This window comes from Mesocricetus auratus, unplaced genomic scaffold (assembly GCF_017639785.1).
Source record: "Mesocricetus auratus isolate SY011 unplaced genomic scaffold, BCM_Maur_2.0 Super-Scaffold_100004, whole genome shotgun sequence".
Taxonomy (NCBI): Eukaryota; Metazoa; Chordata; class Mammalia; order Rodentia; family Cricetidae; genus Mesocricetus; species Mesocricetus auratus.
Window position 1 is genome coordinate 36,539,444 of NW_024429189.1, and position 15,850 is coordinate 36,555,293.

At 38.3% G+C, this 15,850-nt stretch overlaps 1 protein-coding gene and 1 long non-coding RNA gene across 5 annotated transcripts in view; one reads left to right on the forward strand and one right to left on the reverse strand.

Moving 5' to 3' along the window:
* The window catches only part of B3galt1 (beta-1,3-galactosyltransferase 1), a 560,539-nt gene that overhangs the window by 417,668 nt on the left and 127,021 nt on the right, over nucleotides 1-15,850 (forward strand). For all 4 annotated transcript variants that reach the window (XR_005877172.1, XM_040745498.1, XM_040745497.1 and 1 more), the window contains exon 4: nucleotides 6,399-6,446. The gene's annotated coding sequence lies outside the window, so the exon portion shown is untranslated. The remainder of the gene's footprint in view (nucleotides 1-6,398; nucleotides 6,447-15,850) is intronic.
* LOC121140371 overlaps nucleotides 1-15,850 on the reverse strand; it is a 109,280-nt gene that overhangs the window by 72,183 nt on the left and 21,247 nt on the right. The gene's annotated exons all lie outside the window — the stretch shown is intronic.

Below are 15,850 nucleotides of genomic sequence, written 5' to 3' on the forward strand. Positions count from 1 at the left end.
CATCAAAGGAAGCAGATGCAGAGACCCACAGCCAAGTGCTAGGAGGGACCAGTGGAACCTGCAGAAAATGGGGAGATAAGACTGTAGGAGGTAGAAGGGTTGAGGACATTATGAAAATACACCCCGCAGAATCAACTAAGCAGGGCTCATCGGGGCTCACAGACACTGAACCAACAATCAGGAATCCTAAGATCGGTCTTCTGCATATATGTTATGATTTCATAGCTCGTATTCTTGTAGGACCCCCCAGTAATGGGAGTGGGGGGTGTCTTTGACTCTTTTGCCTGCACTTAGGACCCCTTTCCTCCTACTGGGCTGCCTCATCCAGCCTTGATATGAGGGTTTTTGCCTACACTTATTGTAACTTGTTAGGCCATGTTCAGTGGATAGCCCTGGGATCTCTCTCTCTCTCTCTCTCTCTCTCTCTCTCTCTCTCTCTCTCTCTCTCTCTCTCTCTCTTTATCTATCTCTATCTCTATCTCTATCTCTGTCTCTGAAAATAGAGGAAAATAGAGGAGGAGTGGATCTGGGGAAGAGAGGAAGTCGGGGAGAGACTGGGAGGAGTGAAGGGAAGAAAACTGCTGTAAGGACATAATGATGAGAGAGGAATAAAGAGAAAAAAGAAAGCATTCTCCATTGTCACACTTATCCTCATAATTTACCCATTTTACATTTCAGCAAAATATTCTTTCAGTTTTCTGTATGACAAATTTTGAGAAGTTAATCTTGCTGTATTGTCCAAGCTTGTGTAAAACTTCTTGCCTCAGTTTCCCTACTTGCTGGGGCTACAGATGATTGTCAACACTCCAGCTCTGCTAGCATAATTTAGTTACTATCTCCACTCGTGAGTGATATTTAAGTTTCTTTCAATATTAAAATCATTTCCTGAGAGTGGGAGAGATGGGAAAGAAGGGGAAGAGGGGAATGTGGTTGATAAGCAAAATGGATAAAATTTTAAAAATAAATAAATAGAACCATAAATAGAAAAAAATCAATATCCGAAGTGGACATTTTTTAGGACATACATGGGCATAATGAGGATTCTCTGCTCCTCTTTTTATTTCTATATTTAAGATAGCTATTCTTAAGTCTATGCCTGAATATTTTTATAATTCTTGTAATTCTTTAGGCAATTAATTATTCAAAGGTCATAATTAATTCTCCAGTCATATGTGAGGATATTAGATTCACTTAAATTTCACCAGCAAAATCTATCTGTCTTCTCTGCAATATGAAAGTTAAATACCAGCTTTTCCTCCTGTGTTCCTGGTCATTTCTATGATTATTCTTGCAACCATCCTAACATATTTGGGAATGGTCATGTGTCTCCTTTTTATGCTCTGATACAGTCTTCCCAATGAGTTTTCCTGTCTTGGTAAGGCCTTTCAACATAAACTTGGGCATCTGTAGATGTGTGGGAGGAAATGCAGAGGACATCAGTTTATTTGGATTGTGGGCAAAGCAAAATATAAAAACACAAAGTACATAGAACAAATCCCAAAAGGAACAGGAACTTCGGCAAACACATGCAAGGACCTTTCCTTTTGAGTGCTGGTTCAGATATAGAGTACTAGTTCTTAGAATTTATCCCAGTTGGTTCACAAGCAAGCAGCAGCAAATTCCATTTCTTCTCTTCCTCCTGACTCATGAAACAATTCAATCTGTCCTGATTTTCCAGGATAGACCTCTGACATAAAAATAAGTTAGTATTTCTACACATGCTGAATGTGTTCTTAATAAACACTGCCTTACAACCTCAATGCTAGTTTTTTAGCCAACTGGATTTTAGTGTAAGAGAGAAAAGTGAATCCTTTCATAGCCATAGCTAGGCTCATGGCTGAGACCCTTGTAACAAGAAAAGATGAGCCAAAGACTGACAGGTAGATTCTCTCCCTGTAACTTTTGGGTGGTGTGAGAGCCTTCAGAGAGTCTAAGGAGATGTCTCCAGTGCTGTTTTGTGGACAGCATATGGTAAGAGAACCAGGATATCATCTGTCTGTTGGTAACAGATGGGGGTATTTGCTTAGATGCTGTTGACTTTTCTTCTGGATAACAGAGCAGACATTATCACTTAAGGATTTCTAGCAAAAAAAGAGAAGTTAGAGTGGTCCTCCGAGATTCTGTGGCTAGTTCCACAAGAATGTTTCTCCCACAAGGATGAAAGAAAGAGACTCCCATTCGTGACCAATGTGTCATTTGTGGGTAACTTGTTTGGAACTCCATCAGTAGTTCACTAAGAACTCTAGTTTACAATTGAAGAATGTCACGTTAACAGGTAAATATTTGGTTACCATTTTCTCTTTAGAAGTAGCTAAATGGCAAAATCGGTTTTTGTTAATGGTAAACAACATCCCCCATGACATTTTCTGGCAAAGAAATAGAAAGAAAGCCAGAGAAAGCCAGAGACAGAGAGAGACCAATAAACAACACAGACTAATATACTACATTTTCACGCAGAAAGGGAAGGAATATGTTGTTTAGAAAACCCTGTACAGTATTTTAACTCAAAATTTTATGCCAAATAGTCAACAATTTTTACAAGGATGGTAAATTTCTCTTTGAAGAACTTCGAGTAATGCAATAGCCCAATGCTGTTTATTTGTTTCGTTCCGTTGGAGAACAAACCCAGAACTCCACCATGTCAGGCAGGTACTGTAGCACTGAGCTGCATTCTTGGCTCTAGGATACTGTTCTAGAAGTTGCCCTAAGTAAGAAAGTATCACCCACCTGGATGATGTCCTGAAATCTTCATTATGAGCATCCTATAGAATTAATGCTCCATGATCTATTCATATCTCCTCTCTCTGTCTCTCTTTGTGTCTTCTCTCTCTCTCTCTCTCTCTCTCTCTCTCTCTCTCTCTCTCTCTCTCTCTCTCTCTCTCTCTCTCTCTCTCTCTCTGGCTTTCTCTGTCTCTCTTTCTATTTCTTTGCCAGAAAATGTCATGGGGCTGTTGTTCATCATTATAAGTAATCCCTGCTACAGACAACTTAGTTTATGGGTTACAGCAAATACATAGTTACAATTTATTTAATGCATCCAGGAATTTCTGGTATCTAATCACAGCTTGTAGTTGTAGCAAAGGGAGCTGAGGACAGTGGAGTAGAACTTAGCAGGTTGTATGCAGAGATGAGAGAATTTGTAAGTCATATTCCTTTTGCTTTTGACCATGTCCTGTTATGGAAAGCTGTCTTCATACATAAATAAGGACAGGAGCAGACAATAGTAGTATCACTCAGTATTCTTTCCTTGTTAGAGAAAATCAGGTATAATTTAAAAGAGGCAGAACATGGTTTCTGGATGCTCAGCCTGTGGGAACAAGAACCCAACCCCAAAGTGAAGAAGGGAAATATGTGCAAAGTCCCTCGGCTGAAACCATGGTTTCCAAAGAAGAAAGATCTAACTCTGTTGAGAAGAAAGCCAGGTAGATTTCAGCAGTCTCACTGTGACTGACACAGCTGATACACAGAGAGCCTGCATCAGGCCCCCAGCACACATGGGTCGGTAAGCAGCAGTGGCTCTCTATCTGGGCAGGACTGGTCCTACAGTAGATAAAACCCAGTCCAGTAGGAAAGTAAAGGTTGCAAGAGGCAGGGACAGGCATCTTCCTGTTGGAGAAATCATTTGCTCATCCACTTCAGGGAAAGCTCATTTTTCACCAGTCTTCTCCTAATGATCAGTTTTATGTTTGAATTCATTTCTATTGTTTTATTTCCAAAAACCTTCCCCTTGGCTGTAGTTCTGCCTCTATTGCTTTTGTTCTCAAAGAAATCTGTTTTGTGTAAAGACGACAAAGGAGTCAACTAATTAGTTTTCTAAAGTGATAATTGCAGAACCCATTCCTGTTTACTTAGAATCTGTATATAATTATCAAGAGTCTTCCATCCGGGCTGTCTCAATGCACTACAATGTAAATATAAATTGCATTTGTAGTCGAGCATTTCCTGCAGAGATCCTGTAGAATTAATGAATCTGGGCATGTATTAAAGACTGACTGATCCTTCCTTCTCTTGATAGGATGTCAGAAGACTGTAAGTTATATAAACAACTGATTCCTCTTCTCAAACAAAACTAAAAGGTTAAAACAGCCCCAGGAGAAACTCTTAATATCTTTGACCTGGCATTGACCATAGTTTTCAGCATTCCAGATGGACTTAATAAGTAGAGACTATCAGAGACCCAAAAATCCTCATCCTCTTAATTATCTTTTAATTAACTTTCTGTGTCCTTTAATGAAGGTTCCAGTTTTTATAATCACACAGAGTTCATGACTCCTGAAAGTCTTTGTGTCATGGAACTAGAATTTTACATAATAATTGGTTACTTAAAAGACTATAAGCTGATGGGTCTGATTTAGCATGGTTTTTGAAAGGTGTTTGTTCTGCTGGCCTGGACTGAGATCCTTGAGGGAAGAATTGTTCAGAGTTTCAACAAACCTAGTAGTAAATGTTGAAGTTCCTTAAACACGTGGTACAGATTTTACTGAAAGAGAGAAACTGTGAAGTTGGCTTTATGTCAGAAGTAAGGCTGTCTCTAGTGTACATCAACTCTTTCCAAGGCAGTCTGAGAAAGGGTGATTATTTCTTTTTAGTTAAGGATATGGGAATGTTAAATCTCTTGAATTGATAATTGCACATCAAATACATGGATAAAAATCACAATATCCCAGACATATGTACAATCAAAATAATAACTAATTTTTAAGAATAAAAGAAGAACAACACAGTGATGAATGAGTTGAGATTATCTTATGGAAAAATCTAAATTCTCTAATGGTAAATATTTCCACTTGCTTGCAACATGGTAATTCTCAATGAAGGCGGCCCTGAAGTTCTTTGCAGTGTCACCTACCTGATATCAGCATTCATTGTTCTGTGATGATCTGCTCTACCACGGTGAGCTACTTTTAAACTTCATACAGTTTACAATGTACCCCCAATTAGTTATTACACAGAAAAAACATATTAGACAAAAAGGAAAAAGGCATTTCCAAACTTCATCAGGAAAACCTGCTCATTCTGTCTAACTGAACACAGAATCTTAGAGCTACTAGTTATGATGACAACCACATCATTTAGTTTAATGTAAAAATGAACTGGAAACTGTATCAATTACTCAGAATTTCAAATAATGTGTCTTTTTCTCATTTAAGTAAATCCAATAATACTTATGCTTTTAAAAACTCTGTTATTTAAAACTGTAAAAAGACATTAGCTACAAATCAGCAATACTTTATTTATTTTAGTATTTCATTTGAAAGTATTACCACTCTAGATTGATTTGTATAGGTTTATCTTGGAGTTTGTCTCAATTAGCCTAGTTTTCTGAGATTGGCCTACACTCATAAATATGTTTGCTCTGAAGATGGAGCTTAGCTGTGCTGTTTACTGTTTCCAGTAAATCGCTCCCCAATGAAATACTGAGGGATATTTTCACACTTTATACATCTAACTGATGAGATTTCAACCAGCAACCTGGAGATAATATTTCAAGCTGTAATATTTCACACCACTATCAATAGAGGATCTTCTTTGTATTAGTCTCAATTTTTGTTCACGCAATTCAATAATGTGTATGTGCAGTTCAGTTGCTCTGGTCCTTGGATTACTATAAAGGCTAAAATGAAGGTGAATAGTGTGGCACCCATTGGTATTGATTGCCTGTCAAGGCTTACTCAAAGCTCAAATCCAATGTAAGGCGGTGGGATTCAGAACTCTGAAAAGTAGGCATTACATTCCTGTTTGGTCAGCCCATTCTATACCAAATAAATAACCTGGAGAGTAGTCACTACATCTCTAAAACAGCATAACACATGTGAAATCAGAAACCAATATTCATTTTTACTGTTACTAAATGTCTGATTACTCTTTCAGAGAGATTTGAATTAATAGCCCTCTATAATAGTACTTTTTGAGCCTGATCTCTTTATACTCAATTTGAAAACATCAGGGACTGTTTATATGCAAACTATGTCTTTATTAATATTTAACATGTTAGAAAATAAATCTGAGGAAGTTAATACCAATAGTTTTAAATAATTTTATGCATCAATTAAATGACTTAATTTCAAATAAATGGTGCTTTTTTAAAGGAAAACTAACTTATTTCATTGACCAATCAAATTAGTAAGAAGATGACTTTGAAAAGTGGCCTTACTGAGAAAACCATAAAAAAGTTCTGGATCCCACACCCAAGTCAAACCGAGATGCCAATGAGTTTTGTTCTTTATGAAGAAGAACCAATTCAGAGCAGTTCTGTCCAAAAATGTCATTCTTGATCTACAACTGGAAATATTAAATGGCTGAAAACCTTATCCTGATATTGAAGGTTAGATATGAATGAATAGATTTTAGTTCTCTAAGACACCATAATGGATAATCTTCTATTGCCTTCTTTTCAGGAAGGAAGAAATGGGTTTCCATGGAGCTGTGGATGGTGTTCATCTCAGGTAATAACTTTTCACCTTTCCAGGTTAGCTTAGTTTGTCCTGCTTTCAAGTACTTAGACAATTCCAGGCATCTTGGTTTGATATGCCAAAATTATTTCTCAAATCTTTGCCTATCCTTTGTACCAAAAGATGCTATAGTGGGCTAATATGGCCACCGTTCCTTACAACCTGATCCTCTTCTGCTCTGACATAGCTTTGTCTTTGCCAAGAATCTATTCATCTACTTCAGTTGCTGGATCAGTTTCCACTGATCCCAGCTTGAGACAGCAATGCCCATGACACAGCTTAAAAGTTAATAATAAAAATTGAAAGACTTATACGATCTGAAGAGAAGCAGAGAAGACACCTACAGCTGAACACTAAGCTGAACTGGAATCCAGTAACAGAGAGGGAGGAGTGGTGAGCAAAAGGGTCAAGACAAGACTGGAGAAACCCACAGAAACAGCTGACCTGAACAAGGGAGAGCTCATGGACCCCAGACTGACAGCTGGGAAACCAACATAGGACCGACCCAGGCTCCCTGAATGAGGGTGTCAGCTTGGAGGTCTGGGCAATTTATGGGGCCTCTGGTAATGGATCAGTATTTATCCCTATTATACGACTGGACTTTGGGACCCCACTCCACATGGATTGATAGATACTCTCTCAGTCTAGACACATGGAGGAGGGTTTAAACCCTGCCCCAAATGATATGACAGACTTTGAAGATCCCACAAGAAAGGACTCACCCTCCCTGGGAAGCAGAAAGTGGTTGGGATAGGCTGTCTCTGTGGGAGGCATGGGAGGAGGGGAGGGAGAGGGAACTGTAATTGACATGTAAAACAAGCTTGTTTCTAATTTAAAGAAAAAAACAGACAATAAAAGCAATAAGAGACTTTGCTCTGATAAAAAAATAGAGATAATAGTAAACATGATTTAAAGAAAACTAGAAAAACATACCCTGTTCCAAAGTACCTTCTTTTTTGAGATGTACAATGTGACCAATTCCCATTTGGGAATGTATCATCAAAGAACAACTACAGCTAAATTTATATAGGCCACTGGTGAAGACATTGGAAATATGAAATTTGTTTAACTAACAGTTGCAATATCTTTATAACATATATATTATTAGTACTGATTTATAGTTGGTAGAAAAATATCTCTAAGGCTTCAGTAGCTTCTTGAATTTAACACAAATAATACATAGTATAAGCAATCTCATATTTATTCTGTCTGAATCTGCTATACCATGGCACTCACTTTACCTGGCAGAATAGAGTCTAAAAGAACCTCCAGAACCCTTAAGTTCATTGTAGTTTACATGTAAGCAACGTTTAGCATTTTTCCCTTAATGTCTTTTATTTAAGCACCTTTTCGCTTCTAGGTTGTGTGTTCATTCATGCTTGACCAAGAGTAGGGCAGATGCATGTTCTTTGCAGGCTGCTTGATTGAGTGCAGAGGTAAAACTCTGTCATGAGCAACCTCTAACCCTTTTGTCCTTGCCAGGTAATAGGAAATTAAATCATTGTGATTTGCTCCAGGCCAGAAGAACTTCATTGACCAGGACAAGGTCCCTTTACTTACTGTTTTTTTTTTTTGCTTAAAGATACCATTAACATGATAATGCCCTATAGCCAGAACAAAGGAACTCTTTCAAGGGATGGATATAAGGTTTGTCCTTAAAGAGTGAGATATATGTTATATCCATCAGTTTTTGTTTACACTTTTAGATCTCATTTTCTAGTTTGACTTAATCTTCAGTGTTTTCTAATTTAAATCTCTAATGCTTAGGGAGCCAACCTTGAGATAAATACTTCCTTGGCCAGTCAGCTGGTTAATAACATAGGATAATCACTTCTTGTCAAGATCTTCAGTTAAATAATATTGTTTGACATATTAGGTAATGGGGAATATTTACAGAAATTAGAAAGAAAATAGGTCTTGGAGTGGAACGTATTTTCAACTTATCATACCCTCTGCACACTGAAGATTTATGTCAAATTATGCGGAAAGCTCATTCACCCCATTCTGGCATCTCCCAAATCTCAACCTGCCTCAACATCAATTCAAAGCCCATGTATGTCTCAACTGAAGCACATCTATCATTGTCTTAGGCAGTCTAAGGTAATTTAGGTTTATCATCTCAAACACTCATACCAGGCATGTGTGAGATGCTAAGTAGACTCCATCCTTTAGCAAGATTCCTTTCTTGTCACTTTCTATGACATATTTCTCTGCACCTTCAGGGAGATCAGAGAGTTCCAAAAGCCTGTCTGGATTTTAAAATTATTTACTTAGGTTCAGGTATGTTTTTTGATTAATTTTACTACAAACTGATAAAAGTTATACATCTCTAGAAAGTCAGCCTGAAAGGTTCAGTATGTTGGTAGCTGGAAGAAAAATCACAGTCTATGACTGAGTCACAGTAGCTTCTGATTTTGACAATTCCATATACACCATTCCTGAAGAGTTCTGGAACTCTTGGGTCTTTATAACATTTTCTAACTAGTGAGAGACAAAATGTTCTTGATACACTATTTTTTTCTAGGTCAAAGTTGCATTAACAAATATTTTAAGACAATTACATTGAGTATTAAAATGACAGTGGAGTGTATAAACTTAAATGATAATTTCAAACAATTAGGGAACAAAGATAAGCATAAATCTTTCTATATACAAGGCAAAATCTTATCATCTGCTTAGTGGCTGATGAACTGTTCAGGGTTTGGTTGAGAGATAGTTCCTTATTCCAGCATCCTTAAAAACACAGTGTGGTCTAGATAAATGATTCACTAAGTAAGGTGTTGCTGTAAGCCTGAGGACCTGAGTTCAATTCCTGAATTCCTTTTGGTAGAAGAAGAGAATTGACTCCTGATGCAGTGGTTGTACTATGACCTCCCAATATGTACTATGGTATATACACATACACACACACACACACACACACACACACACACACATATACAAACACACACACACACTTAATTAAATTTATTTTAATTAAAAAACAAAATTACCTATATATTTGACTTGAATACATATCACTTCCTTTTGAGCACCTCTTCTTTTATAATGCCATTTTAATGCCTGCACACTGTTCTAACACTAGACATCACTAGTGTCTTTTCTATTTCTGTGATAAAACTCCATGACCTAGACAACATACAGAAGAAAGGATAATGGTCCATCCATGCAAATAAGTGTGGCAGTGGCAAGATACGGTGACTGGAGTAGTAAACTACACATTCACACCTCAAATCCCAAGCAAGAAACATAGAAGGAACAGGGAATGGCACATGGCTTTGAAATTTCAAGGCCTCCCCCACTGACAAATTTCCTCCAACAAAGCCACACCTCCTGAGTCTCCCCAAACAGCCACCAACAGGGAATCAGAAATTCAAATGCCAGAACCTATAGAGTCTCACTCTTATCACCACACCATCAAACTCTGGAGTGATTTCCAATACTTGTCTAATTGGAGTTTGCATTATAGACCTTTATTTATTCTATGAAGTATCCTAATGATACTTATAACATTATCTTATGTATAGTATCTCTACCCAATACCAAGATGCCAGCTCTGAAATTATATACATACAAGAAACATTATACATACAGAAAATGGTGTATTTATATATTTAGTACTATATATTTCATATATAAACAATTAAAGAAAAAGTGGCCATGAACTTGAGAAAGATCAAGAAGGCTACATGAGAGAGGTAGGTGGGAAGAAAGGAAAAAGGTAAGGAATTCTAATTTAAATAAAAATATAAAAACATTATTTGAATTAATTGATAAACATCCAATGCCATTTTAAAATTCCTGGTTTATGATTTGCTTCCTTCTTAGCCCTCATTAAAACTTTTACATTTACAAGCACTGATGGGGCAGCCTATCAATTCATTATCAATAATAGATGCCTTACTTAGATAGCTGATTATTGGGTGCATCTTAGTGTGCCAGAATAACCTGAGGAAGAATATGCTACCCATGTGGTTTGTGGGGCAAGAGAAACAAGGGAGAAAGGGCAATGAGAGAGAATGCCCACACCAAGAGGCATCTGAACATCATGAATGGACCAGCCTGTTGAATAGATAGTTGGGTCCAGGTTATAGAAAGATTCATGGGGGCTGATGGAAGACAGGCATTGTGTGATTCTAATTCACACTCTGATATTCATGTGTTTCCTGCTTCCCTTCCTCTACTTTGCAAGAGCAGGTGCAGATGCCCTAGGAGGAGAGAAGAGAGCAGGGAATGGAGCCAATATGTCTATCCCTACACTAAGTGCTGTTTGGTATGGGAGGAAGGGCACAGTCCAGAAGTGTATCCAGGGTTACACCTCAGCAGAATCTGGGTTATGACCTTCTGCTGAGAAAGCCATGTCTTCCTAGTCCTGCTATATAAGGCCACTATTTAAATCTTCAATACATGAAATCTTGCTTTATTCCTTAGCAAACTGCCCTGTCAAATTTTGTTATTTGTCACATGTGATGGTGCATGCCTATATTCTCCGCACTGGGGAGGCTGAGACAAGCTTGATGATAGCCTAGGCTACGGATGGCAATTCAACCTCTAGACAGACAGACAGACAGACAGACAGATAGATAGACAGACAGCAAGTATTTTGTTAAGTTTTTATTCATCACTACATTCCTCCAGCTTTTCTGCTCTATTTGCTGCTATGATATCATCTCTGCTTCCTTTCTATGCATGTGGACACAAGTAAATAATGTGCAGAGGTGGCATATCCCAAACCCCAGGACACAGGGACAAAAATAGCTCAGGGACATTTTGTTAACCCACAAAGCTGCAAATGTGGCATTCCGCAGGCAATCCTCCTCCCATTACACTCATTTCTGCTTCATAGATAGAATCTGAACTGTGTGTGTGTGTGTGTGTGTGTGTGCGTATGTACCTGCGTGCATGCGCGCATGCGTGCGTGTGTGCGTGCGTGCATATGTGTGTGTGTGTGTGTGTGTGTGATAAAGTACCATGGCCCCCTTGCTGACCTGCAGTGCCCAGAAGGGTGCTCCACAGACATTGTTCCAAAAGGAACAAAGGAGCAATTGTTTCTTTATACAAGCTCAAAATAGAAGTGCCCTTTTCAATACTGCTTGACATTGCAAAGCTCCTGTCTTTTCTTCTGACTGACTGTAACCACTGGGTCACTCATCCACAGCATCACTCTCTAGATTCTTCTGAGTCCTTTGCTCAGACACAGCCAGCTACTTTTTTAAAGGTTGAATCACATTTCATTTTCTCGTTTGTTTTAAACTAAATTTAGTACTGTGTGTCTCAGTTCTTAATGGTGTCTGTAACAAGTCCCAAATTAGAAAGCTCTTCAAACTTCTCCAGCAATGTGTTGTTCCTTTGCTTTTGCAAATCATCTCACAGTGTTAACATAATAACTAATATTTGTACAATGCCTTACAGTTTACAAAATACTTTCAGACCTATCTTCTCTAAAAAGGAGATATTAGGAACTCTCTTCCAGAGCTAATACAGCCTTGAAAATACCAACTTGCTTAGGATGAGAATATATGTCAGTGGTCCAGCACTTGTCTGGCACCTGGCCCTGGGTTCAATTATTAGTATCACTTTGCTCCACAAAATATTATGTAGATTGTGTTTATCAAATGCTATACTGATGTAGACTTTAGATTAAATCTGGTCATCTGTCTCCAGACACCTCAAAGATCATCGTACAATATAGTCAGCTCTCTTGGCCTTCCTGTCTAGTGATGGTAAACATAACAGTTATTGTTTGATAAGACATAAAACAAACTTTTTATTGAAAAAGACATTTCAAAAGCAAATTGTATGTTTTTGTCAACCTGAACTCAAGATATAAAATCAGAGCCATGATCTTTTACAGACACTAATAACAAACATTTATTATTTATAATGTGCCACACTTCACACAAAGTCCTTTCCAAACTTTACATTACAGTCAGAAGAATGATGGATCTATGAGAGTAGTACCAAAATCCTCTTTTCGAAGTGGGAAACTCGGTTGTAAGAGGCCATGCAACTCACTTGAGCTAGAAGGTGGTGTGGTGGGGACTTGAACCCAGTACACCCAAGTCCATTGAACATGCCCTTAACTCCTAGGCCATTGAAATAAAAAGGCTGGCTCTATAATCAGCTTTCAGTTATAACTCCAGATGTCTATTTACTGAAACCATTAATGGAAAATATTTTCACTCTCCCTAATTTAGGTTTTTTCTGTAAAATGATAAAACATGTTCTAAAATTCAGTGCCTAGTCACTAGTTAATAGATGTCTACTTGCAGTCTACTGATACTAACTGTCCTTTGTGTTTTATTTCTGGGATGTGTGATGAGCATATGCTATGTGTGCCATTCTCTATTTTCTGCTCACTTGGTTTATAAAAGAAGCTCCCAAGGCCACCCAACCATACGTCCCTCTTCTCTGTACTTAAACAATTGTTTCTGTATACAGAATGAGAATTCTTCTTTTTTCTTGGCCTTTTTGCTGTTGTTTCAAATGAAGCATAAGCACGCTATCTTGTCCAGGTATTTTTTTCCCATTCAAAATGCCTGAAGTTTTGTGACTATTTTCTAGGACTCTTTCAGTGTGCTGTTATTACATGCATAAAAGAAATCAGTTTTCACTATGGTCTCCTCCCACCTACACTACATTATCTTAAAGCAGAGGTTTCCTGCAGAGGATGCCTCTTTTTTGGATCCGTCTTCTTTCCTACAGATAGACTGGATCGTAGAAAAATCGCTCCTGCTCAGGGCAGTTGTAGCTGATGGTTCCCTGCTCGTAGTAGGATTTGTTTTCAAACACCTGCCAACCCTAAGGTTCCATTGTCTTTCTCCAAGATTTTAACTTGCTCTTTTCCTTGGCCCTTAAATTTAATTGGACAAACTTTCTCTTTGCTTTTGATCTACAGTGACTTGGTAAAACACTTCTCTGAAGCCTCACTTAGAAAAGGAAAACTTTATGTACAATGTCATGACTTGAATTGCATTTCTCTGTGAATATTGCCAAGAACCAAAACTCTGAGCTCAATGTCAAGCCTGACACCACTGTGATAAAACAAATTTGAAATTCCTGTAATTGGAACAGATGTTTCATCATCTGAATATTTCTGTAATCTCAGTCCATACAACCAATATAGCCAAGATTAGAAAACATTAACAAGCATAAAATTATAAATCGGACATGTGGATGAGTGTTATTGGTATTGTAAAACATTATGGTAAGATTTTCCATCAAAAATTCTCATTTTGAAGCACTACATTTAAAATACACTGAGAGTTGAGTGGCACCAACAAATTAGGAGTTAAACCTAATTGGATTCATGGTGTGCACTCTAGACAGTCACATCTTTAAATATTTAGACGAGGGCCAGAACTAAGACTGGTGAGCCTTTCAACAGTGATGGAGCTATCTCACAGTATGAGGGACCATTGACAAAGATTTCATTTCACCTGGAAATATGCTTGTGGATGAAAACTGTGTCTGAGAGCTGTTTTCAAAGGGGAATCCTAAGAGTCTCTGCACAGAACTAAAGGCATGGATAATTTGATGGTAAGCCTATTACTGAATAAGGGAGTAACACAGTAAATAGAGGTATGTGAAACTAAAGAATGGATTACTTTGTGTAGAGAAAACAAAACCTTCATGGGAGCAGTTACCTATATGTGTGGTTCTGGTGATGTGTTGGCATGTTACAATAATCTATCATACACATATATTGATATAACTGTGTTATAGTGTTCATCATTGTCATTACATAACTGAGAGAAACAATAAAGGAAGGAAGGATTCTGGTTTTAGGGATTTCAGTGCAGCTCAACTCACTCTGCTTTTTCTGGATCATGGTTGTGGAGAACAACACATCAGAAGGGCAAGTCAGAGAAAATACATTATCTCATGGTATCCAAGAAGCAGAGAGAAAGAGAATGAAAGGGCCAAGCAAGATGCACCCTTCAAAATCACACACACACACACACACACACACACCACACACACACACCACACACACACACACACACACACACACACACACACACACACAGTAGTTTAGCCCAGGTCTGACCATATCTATGCACTGTATCATTGATTAAGTAAGGCTCTCCTGATCTGATAATCTCTAGAACAGGCTCACAGACAAGCTCAGAGGTGTGCTCCATTAATCTCCTAGGCATTCCTCTATCCCATCCAATTTATCATCAAGATTAACCATCAAAATAATGAAATGGAAAGCAAAAGAACAAGGACCACGCTTTTTGAGGCTTGTGAAATTATACTGCAACAGAGAACACCTTTCAGATGTGTATCTGTCAGGCTGGTGCAAAGTTCTTAATTGTGACTGTTTTAATCCTCACATTTTGTGTGATAGACACTGTTTGTATTTGAATTTCACACCCAAGGAAAGTGAGGTAAAGAAACTTTTCACAGCTAACTGAAAAGAACATGCTGCATCTCACATAGGGGATGTAGTTGTGACCCTAAGAGGAAAGCTTGAGGAGAGATGGTAGACAGAGAATGCCTGTGGAGAGCTACACTTCAACATCCGCATCAAACATTTTAAGTTCTCTTTGAAGGCTTCCTGTCTAAGCTGTTACTTTTGGGTGGGGAGGGTTAGGGTGGGGCTTAGAGTTATCACAAAAACCTTCCTCCCATGTCAGTTCCTCTCAACTGTGCATCTGGAGTCAATGATTGATAGCACAGCAAAATTAGGCTCATTGCTCTTCACAGTCAGCAGGAGCACTGTAGCTGGAGTCCATGTCAATGTCCATGGCCCATATTACCACAGGAAGTCATGTGAATGCCCATGAACTGTGCTGCCACCTGAAACCATGTTGACATCTGGGACATGCTACCACTGAGGACCCTGTCTAAGTTCTTGATTCTACTGTAACTGGGTTCGGTGTTGATATCCATGACTGAGTCCACTGTCCTACTACAGGTGGAGGTCATGTTTGTGGTTTATGGTGTTGCCAACCTTGTGGTAGCCCAGTATACTCTTAAAGTCACCTCTTCTACATATTTTATTCAAATGGTTTATGACTTTTGTTTGTTTGTTTGTTTGTGTTTTCAAGACAGGGTTTCTCTGTGTAGCTTTTGGAGGCTGTCCTGGAACTAGTTCTTGTAGACCAGGCTACATTCAAACTCATAGAGATCTGCCTGCCTCTGCCTCCAAAGTGCTGGGATTAAAGGTGTGCACCACCACTGACAGCCTCAGATGGTTTCTGACTTTTTAAAAGCAACAAAAATGAGAACAGTCTGATTGCTCAACAAATATGTCAGACACATCATCTTCATTTCTCAGACTAGCTGGGGAGGTACAGATAGAACTCAGATGAGTTAGTGAATGCACAAAGTACTGGTAACATTCCTAGGAAAGCTCAGTCCATCATTCTACCTATGCCATGAAACTCATT